Below are 13,167 nucleotides of genomic sequence, written 5' to 3'. Positions count from 1 at the left end.
GGCAAGTCTGATTACATGTGATCAGCTATGATTGGACACAGCTGATCATATGGTCAGGGCCGTCTTAATAGCATCATGGTCCCCTGGGCAAAGTAATGCTCTGGGGCCCCTACAATGGAGACAGTGCAGGTAAACAGAAATCAAGTAGGTAGGAGGTAGGGAATATCTAGGGTATAGAGGGGTCAGAGTGCTGGGGGGATATCTGGGATGTAGAGGGGCAGCCCGTGCTCAAGGACCAGCTGCTTTGGGGAAAGGGCAGGGGCCCCCCATGCAGTTGGGGCCCCTGGGCAGTGCCCGGGTGTGCCCGCTCATTAAGACAGCCCTGCTGGATGCAGAACAAAGGTGTCCCTGGATTTTTATTTTTTTAATTTTGGCAACTATGCTGTGAGGTTTTCACTGCAGTGTCCCCATTAGGGAGATATTTCCTTCATTTCATTTTGGAAAAGAAAAGAGACAAAAACTGCAACAAACACCATTTTTACAGCAAACCAAAGAAAGGATAAAATATTTGTTAGGTTCCCGTGGTCTTGTTGTCTTGATCCCCTCATGTCTTGTCCTGTTGTCACAAGCTGTCAGAATGACAGAAAATCTTTCCAATGGGGTCACTGACAGCAATAAAAAAAATTGACAGAAGTGTTTGATTTTTCTGTGTCTATCCAAAACAAGAAACACAAAAAAGTGATAGCTTGAGTTGGAAACACACCAATCACAAAAGCAAAAAAAAAAAGAAAAAGAAATCTTGACTCGATAAATTAACTTTCCTGTTATGATAGGTGTCACTGAAATGTCCTACCCTACAATCATGTCCATGGACACAAGCCTTGATAAATATTTCAACACGTCCTTTGAAAAAAATAAAAACGACTAGCAGAGAAGGCCCGAGTATCTCACGTATTTTACAGTCTAACCATCCCGTTAAATGTTCTATCGTCTGACTCTAAGCTCCAATATAAGCCACAGTTAAATGCTGTGCAATGGACAGCCATTTAAACTCTGTGAATATTTTCTCCTTGATTTACATAAAAGACACCCAGGTGGCACTAAAATTCATAACACGTGAAAATTAGAAGTTTTAAGAAGCAGTGGAGGCAGTGGGGAAGCATATTTCTCTGTCCACATCAAAAGCAAATCATCCAAATAATTAAAATGTCTACAAAGGAGAAGTGTAAAGTCAGTGTGTTATTTTATCTTATATGCAAGCATATTTTTCTACTTCTTATATCATAAACAAGTTTATATAATATTGAGAAAAAGCATAAAAAAAAAACATCGACCCCCTGAAAGGGAAACGATGCCCCCTTCAGGTTGAACCCAACTAAAATCTAAGGGCCAGATTCTCAAAGAATCGGCGTTGGCGTAGTGTAAGCCATTTACACCACGCCGCCGCAAATTACTTGAGCAAGTGCCGTATTCGCAAAGCACTTGCTCCGTAATTTGCGGCGGCGTAGTGTAAATGGCCCGGCATATGGCCGCGTAATTCAAAGGGGGCGGCTTGTATTCAAATTAAGCGCGCCCCGTGCCGATCGAACTGTGCATGCGCCGGGCGTAAAAATAGCCCAGTGCGCATGCTCCAGCTCACGACGGAAAACGTCAATGACGCCGACGTGAGCGTCATTGACGTCAAGTCGTATTCGCGAACGACTTAGTAAAACGACGTAACCGACGGAAAAAGACGGCGCGGACCCGATGCCATACTTAACATGGCATACGTCGGACTGGCGTAAGGTTACCCCTCATATAGCAGGGGTAACCTTACGCTTATGGAAACTACGTAAACGATGACGAGGCGGCGCAAATTCGTTCGGAAATCGGCGTATCAGGCTCATTTGCATAGTCAAATGAGACCTGAACGTAAATGCCACCTAGCGGCCAGCGTAGTATTGCATTTAGGATCCGACGGTGTAAGTGACTTACACCAGTCGGATCCTAGCCTAATTCCGGCGTATCTTGTTTTGAGAATACAAAACAATGATACGCCGGCGGGATTTTCGAATTACGCCGGTGTATCTGTAGATACACCGGCGTAACTCTTTTGAGAATCTGGCCCTAAATAATTATGCTATGGTGAAGTGTGAAAATAGCATTTTTTCTATACTAAATAATTCACCAAGTACATCTGTCTGTACAGGCATACCCCACTTTTAAGTACACAATGGGACCAGAGCATGTATGTAAAACGAAAATGTACTTAAAGTGAAACAATAACTTTTTTCACTTCTAGGGTGTAGTGGGGGGTCAGGGGCTGTATTTGGGGTGTCAGGAGCTGTAGTTGAGGTCTCAGGGGCTGTAGTGGGGGTGTCAGGGGCACACTGGAACAGGGTGGGCTATGCTCTCGAAGCTTCAGCTCCTTCTAATGCGGCTGCAAAATGTCTGTACAGTACTTGTAAGGCACTTTACATATACTTGAGGGTATGTCCTTACTCGCGAGTGTATGTAAAGTGAGTGTACTTAAAGCGGGGTATGCCTGTACAAACTCTAAAGCCCCGTACACACGGCCGGGTTTCCCTTCAGCAAAATGGCGGGGAGAGCTTTTGGCCGGGCTGTGTGTATGCTTCCTCACAGTTTTCCTGACAGGAAAACTGCTGGGAAGCCCGGCGGGAAAATAGAGAACCTGCTCTCTATTTTCCCGCCAGGATTCCCGGCGGTTAAACCCAGTAGTTTTCCTATGGGGAAACACTTGCGAGGGAGTATACACATGGCCGGGATTCCCGGGCCAAAGCTCTCCCCGCAGTTTTCCCGTCAGGGAACCTGGCCGTGTGCACACAGGGAAACTTACCGAGCAGGTTCTTGGGTTTCCCCTCGATTTTCTCGGCAGACTTTTTACCGCCGAGAAAACCAAGCGTGTATACAGGGCTTAACTGAACAATATTTAGTTTGCTTAAAAGGGTTGTAAAGGTAAAATCTTTTTTTCCCAAAATAGCTTCCTTTACCTTTAGTGCAGTCCTCCTTCACTTATCTCATCCTTCGATTTTGCTTTTAAATGTCCTTATTTCTTCTGAGAAATCCTCACTTCCTGTTCTTCTTTCTGTAACTCCACACAGTAATGCGAGGCTTTCTCCCCGGTGTGGAGAAAGCCTCTTGAGGGGGCGAGCAGGAGGGTCAGGACACTCTCTATTTTGCAGATAGAGAAAGGGGCTGTGTGTTAGTTGGCGTCCTGACACTCCTGCTCGCCCCCTCCCCCCTCAAGAGGCTTTCTCCACACCAGGGATAAAGACTCGCATTACTGTGCGGAGTTACAGACAGAAGAACAGGAAGTGAGGATTTCTCAGAAGAAATAAGGACATTTAAAAGCAAAATGGAAGGATGAGGTAAGTGAAGGAGGACTGCACTAAGGTAAAGGAAGCTATTCAGGGGAAAAATTGTTTTCCTTTACAACCCCTTTAAGACTATCATAACAGCTGCCATGTTTTTATTTCTTTTTTTTTTTTTCATAAAACACTGCTTTCACCTTTTTTTTTTTTTTAAGTTTTTGAAAGTTTATTATGTAAATTATGCAGGGAATATGTTCTGTTTCAACTACAAGGCCATAAACTTTATTTCCAGCTTCATGTAGGGCTTACCCGACCTGGTGTTCTATTTATCCCTTGCATCAATTCAGTCAGCTTAACTCAATGAAAAAACTCACTGTAAGGCCCCGTACACACGACCGAGTTTCTCGGCAGAATTCAGCCAGAAACTCGGTCGGAGCTGGATTCTGCCGAGAAACTCGGTCGTGTGTACACTTTTCAGCGAGGAACCCGTTGAGGAACTCGTCGGGCCGAAAAGAGAACATGTTCTCTATTTTCTCGTTAGTCAATGGGAAAAGTCGGCCCGCCGAGTTCCTCGGCGGCTTCCACACTGAACTCGACGAGGAACTCGATGTGTTTGGCACGTCGAGTTCCTCGGTCGTGTGTACGGGGCCTTAGAGAGACAGACAATGAATCCTTTTGAATGTTCTGTTTAATGATGGATATTCATAGGTAGAAAAACATTGCAGTTGTAAGTCACATAGAAAGATGTTTTAAGCATGGAAGAGATACTGAGCTAATGAGAGAGAGAGACAGGAAGTGGAGGGGAATATAAGGAACTACGGTGAGAGAGAGAGTTCAGCTAGGCAGAAGGGAGCAGAGCTTAAAGACACAGAGCAATAATAAATCATAGTGTAACACAACAGAATATGTTTGGTTCTCCTTTTCTTGCACAGTCTTTGTGTCGCCCAGACGTCCAGTATGACAAACAGCAATAAGACCAACTTTGCGACCAGCTGGAGCATCTCTCCTGATAGTTGAAGGTTTGCCAAAGTGCTGATGGTTACCACCACGGAAGGGATGTTCTACAGGATTCATAGCCACACCACGGACACGTGGCCAGCAGTTTATCTAATACCCCGTTCACATGTCAGAATAAACTCAGATGTTTTTTTCTGACCTTGTTCTCTTTCTAAGTCCGTCTGAATTTCCGATGGAAAAAGTCAGATGGGGCATACACACGGTCGGAATATCAGATGAAAAATTCCGTCTGACTTTTTCCATCGGAATTTCCGACCGTGTGTACACGTCATCAGACTTATATTTGTGCTAGGCACGACCTGCCTTCAGGATGGGCTTGTCAATACGTCCACCACCAGCAACCACTCCAACAATTGCATTGTTTGCAGAAGAAATAACTTTCTTGGAGTCAGAGGGCAGCTTTACTCTGGTCTTCTTTGTTTCAGGATTGTGGGAGATGTCTTTAGCATAGTTGCCTGATGCACGAGCCAACTTGCCACTGTTGCCTTATGGTTTTATGTCCATTAACAGCTGTATATAAAATTGCAATTTGATATACATATGTTTCAAGTAGAAGGAAATATATTTAAAGTGTTGAGTGCTGTGTATTTCTTACAGTAATTAGCTACAACTTCAAAGGGTGGCCTTTTGTTTCCCTGTTTACATCGCACATGGGCTGTAAGCAAAAGCCTGCTGTGACTTATCCAATCAGGCTGTGCCCAATATACATTTACTAGGTACAGTGACCAATCAGGGAAAATTATATTAGCCACCTTACAGAAAGGAGGGGGGATATATAATACTTTGGCCCAGATTCTCGTAGAATCGCGCAAAACTGTGGCGGCATAACGTATGTCATTTACGTTACGCCGCCGCAAGTTTTACAGGCAAGTGCTTTATTCACAAAGAACTTGCCTGTAAATTTGGGGCGGCGTAGCGTAAATCCCCCGGCGCAAGCCCGCCTAATTCAAATGAGCCAGGTAGGGGGTGTGGAGCATTAAAATTAGGCGCATTCCCGCGCCGAACGTACTGCGCATGCGCCGTCCCTAAAATTTCCCGACGTGCATTGCGCTAAATGACGTCGCAAGGACGTCATTGGTTTTGACGTGAACGTAAATGGCGTCCGGCCCCATTCACAGACGAGTTACGCAAACAACGTAAAATTTTTAAATTGCGACGCGGGAACGACGGCCATACTTAACATTGGATACGCCACCTAGAAGGCAAGTTAATCTTTACGCCGCGTATCTCTTACGGAAACGGCGTATCTTTACTGCGACGGGCAAGCAAGCGTACGTTCGTGAATCGGCGTAACGTCTCATTTGCATATTCTACGCCGACCTCTATGGAATCGCCACCTAGCGGCCAGCGTAAATATTGAACCCTAAGATACAACGGCGCAGGCCGTCGTATCTTAGGCATGTTTAAGTGTATCTCAGTTTGAGCATACACTTAAACATACGACGGGCTTAGATTCGGAGTTACGTTGGCGTATCTACTGATACGCCGGCGTAACTCTTTGTGAATCTGGGCCTTTGTAGGCAAGCTAAGCTCTCTTCAGAATTGGGAACAGAAAGCAGCCACCATGGGCTGACCTGAAGTTACCAGGTAATCTAACTGTATACTTGTATCTTATATTGTATTGTAAATATGGGCGTTGTGGTAAATTTGTAAATACCATGTAAGCCAGGGGACCTACACTGTACATTGTGTTGTAAATACTGGCTGGTGTGTAATTTGTATATATTATGTAACCCTATCAATAAATGTCTATTGCTGATTGAACTACCTCTTTTGTACAAGATCTCTCAGCACTAGATATGTGTATGTCCATACGACTACAATGATTGAGGTGTTTGTACATAATCGCAAGACTAGTCAACACCACAATCACGTGGCTTCTCCTCTACACAACAAGCAATAGTTCCTTCGGGCATGGTTCCAACAGGGAGGACATTACCAATGTTTAGCTGAGTGTTCTTGCCACAGTACACAAATTGATCAGTATGGATACCCTCAGCCGCAAAGAAAAGTTCAGTCCTCTTTTTGAACGTATAAAGCCTCGTACACACAATCGGACTTCCATCTGACTTTTCTGTGGATTTCTGTCTGAAGGGCATTGTCCGTGAACTTGGTATGCATACACACGACAGGACTTTTTCAGCCAACATACACGAACGTAGTGACGTAACAGACGTACTATGTGGTTTTTCTGCTCTTTACCGCCATCCTTTGGGCAACTTCTGCTATTGTTGTCTGATCTTTATTATTATTATTATTATTAATTATTAAACAATGTTTATAAACACAGTCTTACCCGTGGGCCTCGATGCGTATGACCATAATGAGCAGGGAGATTTTGATGTTCTTAATCTAGCTCCTTTTACTGGCCAGGATGCAGTGAATGACTTGTATACCGCTACAGATGCAAACTAAATCGCCTCAAGGTGCTTTTTTCAGTCAGTGTCTTGCTGGTTGGTGCAGTCATTGGGCCAATTTGGACAAATCCAATTAACCTACAAAAATGTCTTTGGAGTGTGACTTGATATACAAGCGATGTCTTGATATAAGAGTAGCATCATGTCACAACTGAGTATAAAATAGAAGAGAGGTGCCTCTAAGGCCTCGTACACACGACCGAACATGTCCGCTGAAACTGGTCCGTAGGACCAGTTTCAGCAGACATGTTCGGTCGTGTGTAGGGCCGACCGGACAATTTTCCGGCTGACCGGACAGGTTTCCAGCGGACAACTGTTTGTTAGCATGCTAAGAAACATGTCCGCTGGAAGCCTGTCTGCCGGACATGTCCAATGGTCAGTACGACTCATCGGACATGTCCGCTGGCCCGAGAACCCGCGCATCGCGTCGAAGTGATTCGACGCATGCGTGGAAGCATTGAACTTCCGGGTTCGCACACGTCGCCGCGTCATCGTCGCCGTCACGTCGCCGCGTCGTCACCGTGTATACTGTCCGCGCGGAATTTGGTCTGATGGTGTGTACAGCCATCAGACCAAATGATCCCAGCGGACATGTCCGATGAAAATGGTCCGCGGACCATTGGAAAATGGTTACCCCAGATGCCTGCTTACTTAGATGTGCCTCCTTTAATCATCAACCATGTGAGTTTCTAAATGTTGTATCTTCGTTAAATGTAACCATATTGCTACACTTAGAGGGGCCTCTCTTCTCTTTTATATTCTGTAGCTCCTTCTGGATTTTGTTTTCTAATCACTTTGTGGAGGCTTCCATTTGTGAATTGACATGTTATGGTTACACCACCTATGACATTGCTATAATCTTTTTATATGAACTATAAACTGAAGGACTTATGAATAAATGGTTGTGGAACAAATCATTTGAGTTTCCATTATTTCTTATGGGAAAATTTGCTTTGATGTAGGAGTGCTTTGGATTACAAGCATGCTTCTGGAACGAATTATGCTCCCAATCTAATGTTTTACTGTATGTGATAAAATCTTAGGGCCAGATTCACATAGAATTGCCCAGGTGCAGCGTATCAGAGATACGCTACGCCGCCGTATCTTACCTGGCTCTAAGTCGAATCCATGAAGATTTCGCGCTGTAAGTTACGGCGGCGTAGTGTATCTCTCGGCGTGTATTTCAAATTGGGCGGGTAGGGGGCGTGATTCATTTAAATGAAGCGTGTCCCCACGCCGATTGAACTGCGCATGCTCCGTTTCGAAAATTTCCCGCCGTGCTTTGCGCGAAATGACATCGCACCGACGTCATTTTTTGAACTTAGACGTGAGTTACGTCCTTTCCTATTCATGGGCGACTTACGCAAAAAAAAAAAATCAAAATTTGACGCGGGAACGACGGCCATATTTTAACAAGGCAAGTCTATCTATACGCCGCGAAATACCAGCTTTAACTATACGCTGGGAAAAACCGACTAGCGATGACGTAAGAGAATGCGACGGCCGCGCGTACCTTCGTGGATCGACGGAAAAAGCTAATTATTATACCGGACGCAGAAAACGACGCAAACTCCACCCAGCGGGCGCCAAACTATTGCACCTACGATCCGAAGGCGTACGAAGCCGTACGCCTGTCGGATCGAAGCCAGAAGCCGTCGTATCTTGGTTTGAGGATTCAAACTAAAGATACGACGCGGGAAATTTGAAAGTACGCCGGCGTATCAGTAGATATGCCGGCGTACTTGCTCTGTGAATCTGGCCCTTAGTTCTTTAATCGTTCTCGTTTGGAAGGTGTTTCTCTAGTTCCATTCTGCTGCTTCTAAACTATTTCAACAGCCTGTAGAATAGGATGTTTGCTCAACAGAAACAGGTAGAAATCTACAATAAAGTTTGTAGATTTTTATGGATTTTCTTCAAGCAAAGTTGTAGTTCCACTTTAACAAACCACTTGGTGGCTCAGACGTAATTGGAATATAATAATCTCCATCTATTTCAAATTGCTGAGGGATTTCTTGAAACCAAACCACTCATTGGCTTTTCAAAGCATTATTAATGATTTTCCAGTATACAAGACTATATTACAAAGTCCATTAATCACAACAGTTATGATAACCTGCCAACAGTCTAATGTAGCTTTATTTAGTAATTGCACCCGAAATCTAGGAAGGGATCCAGGCAGTCCCAGTTATCACACTGATCACATCAAGGTAATGATTCAGGCTTGGCAGACATACTGCTCTCCTTTACCAAGAAACTAATAGAGACATACTAAATCTTGATGTACTTATCACATTTTTGCTGTCATGTATGCATAATTATAGTCCTGCAAGTCCTTTCCATCTCAATGAAATTCAGATCAGTATATAAAAAACTGTGAGCAGCTTGGCATTAAAGCACTATTGTTTTACTGGTGAATTTCCCCAAAACAGCTCCTAGATATGAAGAAGATGTTATTACATGCAATGATAATGCTGATGTGTTCATATGCTTAGAAAATAACACGCAGTAACATTCAAAATAATGTAACTTTCAGGCGTATACTATACACCCCTACGATTTTATTGTTATTAAAGTGTATCTAAACTCAAGAAAATAATTTTATATATTTTAACTTACCGTATTTATTGGGGTATAGCGCGCTCCCGCGTATAGCGCGCACCCCTAAAGTGGCAGCGGATTCCTGTGGAAAAAATCATTTTTTGTACTTACAGTTTTGGTGTCTTGTGCGGCGTCCATCGGCGGCCTTGTCGGGTCCGGCGTCCGTCTGCGGCTTCGGGTGTCCTCTTTGTCGGGTCCGGCGTCCTTCTGCGGCGTCCTCGCGTCCTCCCCGCTCGTTTCCCGCGCCGAGTTTGAATACTGCGCCGACATATACAGAGCGCAGTACACTCGTGTATTGTCGGGCAGGCTCGGCAACTCTCGCGCTGACGTCCTGTACGTCCAGGACGTGAGCGCAGAAGGAGCCGAGACTGCCCGACTATACCCGAGTGTACTGCGCTCAGTATATGTCGATGCAGTATTCAAACTCAGCGCGGGAAAGCGGGTATCGGCGTATACCGCGCACCCACGATTTTGCCCTGATTTTCAGGGCAAAAAAGTGCACGGTATACGCCGATAAATACGGTACCTCTCATTAGATGATATGGTTGTATTAGTTTTCTTTTTTATGGGTGTGAGAGCAGATAGTTATTTAGACAGAAGTGCAAGCAGGACAGCCTGAGAGGGAAGCGGGACAGATGGAGTGGTGTGTTTCCCCTGAATTGGTTGAGTAGGCAACTGAGGTGGAGCAGCTGCTGTCCTGTGCAGAAGAACTTCAGTTGGACAAAGCTTATGTCTTTATCGGGTCCAATTGGGCATTGGGCTCAGAACATTGCCTATAAGAATTTGATTGTTAGGTCCCCGCAGACAGGGAAAAAAAAATGTGGCCCTGGACTTCATCCAGGCCGGCCCACTTTAATTTTGCAAATAAGCACAACACAGTATATCAACTATACGTAATTGCACAAAAAAAGCCTCCCCCTTACAACAGAGTCCCTAGAGAGCCCCCCTTAAATCAGGGTTCCCAGAGAGCCCCCCTTACACCAGAGTCCCCACAGATCCCCTCCCCCTTACATCAGAGTCCCCACAGAGCCTCAGTCTTGCATCAGAGTTCCCAGAGAGCCCCTTCTTACATTAGAGTCCCCACAGAGCCTTCCCCTTGCATCAGGGTCCCCAGAGACCCTTCCCCTTACATCAGGGTCCCCAGAGAGCCTCCTCCTCCCATCAGGGCCCCTGGAGAGCCTCCCCCTTACATCAGAGTTCCCAGAGAGTCTCCTCCTTACATTAGGGTCCCCAGAGAGATTCTCCGCACATCAGGGTCCCCAGAAAGCCCCTCTTAAATCAGAGTCCTCAGAAAGCCCCCCTTACCTCAGGGTCCCCAGAGAGCCCCCCCACTTACAGCAGGGTCCCCAGAGAGACCCTCCTTACCTACGAGTCCCCAGACAGCCACTACTTACATCAGAGCCACTATAGATAGGGCAGGTAGTGAGAGATTATGTAATCTCTCTGTTGCCCACAGCTGCACAGTGAGGGCGGAACAGCAGCAGTGCCGGGCGGTTGGTGATAGATGATGTAATCTCTTCTCTCTCGCCTGCCAGGCTCTCCCATGCTCTCCCATGCTGCCTGCCTGCTCTCCGGTAGGGATGAGCCTGATGTTCGAGTCAGGTGTTTGCCTGTGTGCCGAATAGCGAACAATTTGGGGTGTTCGCGGCAAATTATAAAGCCGCAGAACACCCTTTAAAAGTCTATGGGAGAGATCAAAAGTGCTAATTTTAAAGGTTAATATGCAAGTTATTGTCATAAAAACTGTTTGGGGACCCGGGTCCTGCCCCAGGGGACATGTAATACAAAAAAAAAGTTTTAAAAAATGTAATTTTTTGGAGAACAGTGATTTTAATAATGCGAAATAAAGTGAAATAATAAAAATGAAATATTCCTTTAAATATCATGATTGGGGGGTGTCTATAGTATGCCTGTAAAGTGGTGCAGTTTTCCCGTGTTTAGAACAGTCCCTGCACAAAATGACATTTCTAAAGTGAAAAAAGTCATTTAAAACTACTCGCGGCTATAAAAAATTGTCGGATCCCGGCAAAACAGATAAAAGTCATTGTAAAAAATGGTATGGGTTCCCCCCCCCCCCCCAGTCCATTACCAGGCGCTTTGGGTCTGGTTTGAATATTAAGGGGAATACCAAACCAACATTTAAAAAAAAATTGTGTGGAGGTCCCCCCAAATTCATTACCAGGCCCTTCAGGTCTGGTATGGCAATTAAGAGGAACCCCGCGCCCAAATTTTTAAAAAATGCTTTGGAATGGGGAATGGACTACCCTCAGGCCTCGTACACACGACAGAGTTTCTCGGCAGAATTCGCCGAGAAACTCGGTCAAAACCCGGATTCTGCCGAGAATCTCTGTCGTGTGTACACTTTTGGCTCGATGGAGCCGCCGAGGAACTCGACGAGAAAATAGAGAACATGTTCTCTATTTTCTCGTTGTCCTCGTTCTTCTATGGGAGAAGCCGGCCCGCCGAGCTCCTCGGCGGCTTCATCCCAAAACTCGACGAGGAACTCGACGTGCCAAGCACGTCGAGTTCCTCTGTCGTGTGTACGGGGCCTTACTGTAGGTTACCGCGATATTGTGTCAATCTCCCTCCTCTTCTCAGTGAGATTGACCACCTACGAGCCCCGTCACGGAAGCCAGTGCCGAGCCGGCTCGCCATGATGGGAAAAAGCCGTCATAAAAGCGTCGGGGATCCGACTTGGATTCCTGCCAATTCTAGCCGCGGCACTTGGTATAAATCATGAGGGGGAACTCCACGCCTAATTTTAAATAAAAAAACGGCATGGGTTCCCTCCCAGGGGCATACCAGACCCTTAGGTCTGGTATGGATTGTAAGGAGAAACCCCTACGCCGAAAAAACTGCGTGGGCCTGAGCCGTACCAGGCCGCATGCCCTCAATGTGGGGGGGTTGGATGCTCTGGGGCAGGGGGGTGCCCTGCGGCCCCCCCACCCCAAAATACCCTGTACCCATGTTGATAAGGACAGGGCCTCTTCCCGACAACCCTGGCCGTTGGTTGTCGGGGTCTGCGGGCGGGGGGCTTATCGGAATCTGGGAGCCCCCTTTAATAAGGGGGCCCCCAGATACCGGCCCCCCACCCTAGGTGAATGAATATGGGGTACGTCGTACCCCTACCCATTCACCTGGAGGCAAAGTGTCAATTAAATAAACACACAACACAGGGTTTTAAAATAATTTATTAGTCAGCTCCGGAGGGTCTTCTCCGCTCTCCGGGGGGGTCTTCTCCACTCTCCGGGGGGTCATCTATCATCTTCTCCGCTCTCCGCTGTCGTCTCGGCGCTCCCCGGTTCTCCTCCCGCTTGCTCTCCGGTGCCTTCTTCGGGGCTGGCCGCCGCTATTTTCTTTTTAGCTCTCTTACTAGCAGCGGTGCAGACCGCTCTTCTTTTCTGTCTTCTGCCTTCTTCTTTTCTTCTTATGGCATCACAGTCCCATCATGCTCCGGGACCCACGTGCTTGGATACGGTTCTGGTATGGATTGTGGGGGGACCACCACGCCGTTTTTTCGGCGCAGGGGGTTCTCCTTACAATCCATACCAGACCTAAGGGCCTGGTATGCCCCTGGGGGGAACCCATGCCGTTTTTTTATTTAAAATTTGGCGTGGAGTTCCCCCTCATGATTCATACCAAACGCAGCAGCTAGAATTGGCAGGAATCCAAGTCGGATCCCGTTGCTACTATGACACGCTCGCTGGAATGTGCTTTTTCTATTCCAGCGAGTGCGAGATGTCGGCACCATGTCGCCGAGAATCAGCGCAATGCCGTCGTGCTGGAAACACATTCTCGGGGACAGGTATTGTATGTCCCCAGCAATATTATGGACATTATCAACCCAAGGTCAAACTCAATGGCCTAATATATGGCCATATTAG

General features: G+C 46.3%; 1 pseudogene; it reads right to left on the bottom strand.

Moving 5' to 3' along the window:
• Positions 1-4,085: 4,085 nt before the first annotated feature.
• LOC120929656 lies at positions 4,086-6,590 on the bottom strand (annotated as a pseudogene).
• Positions 6,591-13,167: the final 6,577 nt, after the last annotated feature.

This window comes from Rana temporaria, chromosome 1 (assembly GCF_905171775.1).
Source record: "Rana temporaria chromosome 1, aRanTem1.1, whole genome shotgun sequence".
NCBI lineage: Eukaryota > Metazoa > Chordata > Amphibia > Anura > Ranidae > Rana > Rana temporaria.
This window is presented reverse-complemented; position numbering and strand designations above follow the sequence as displayed.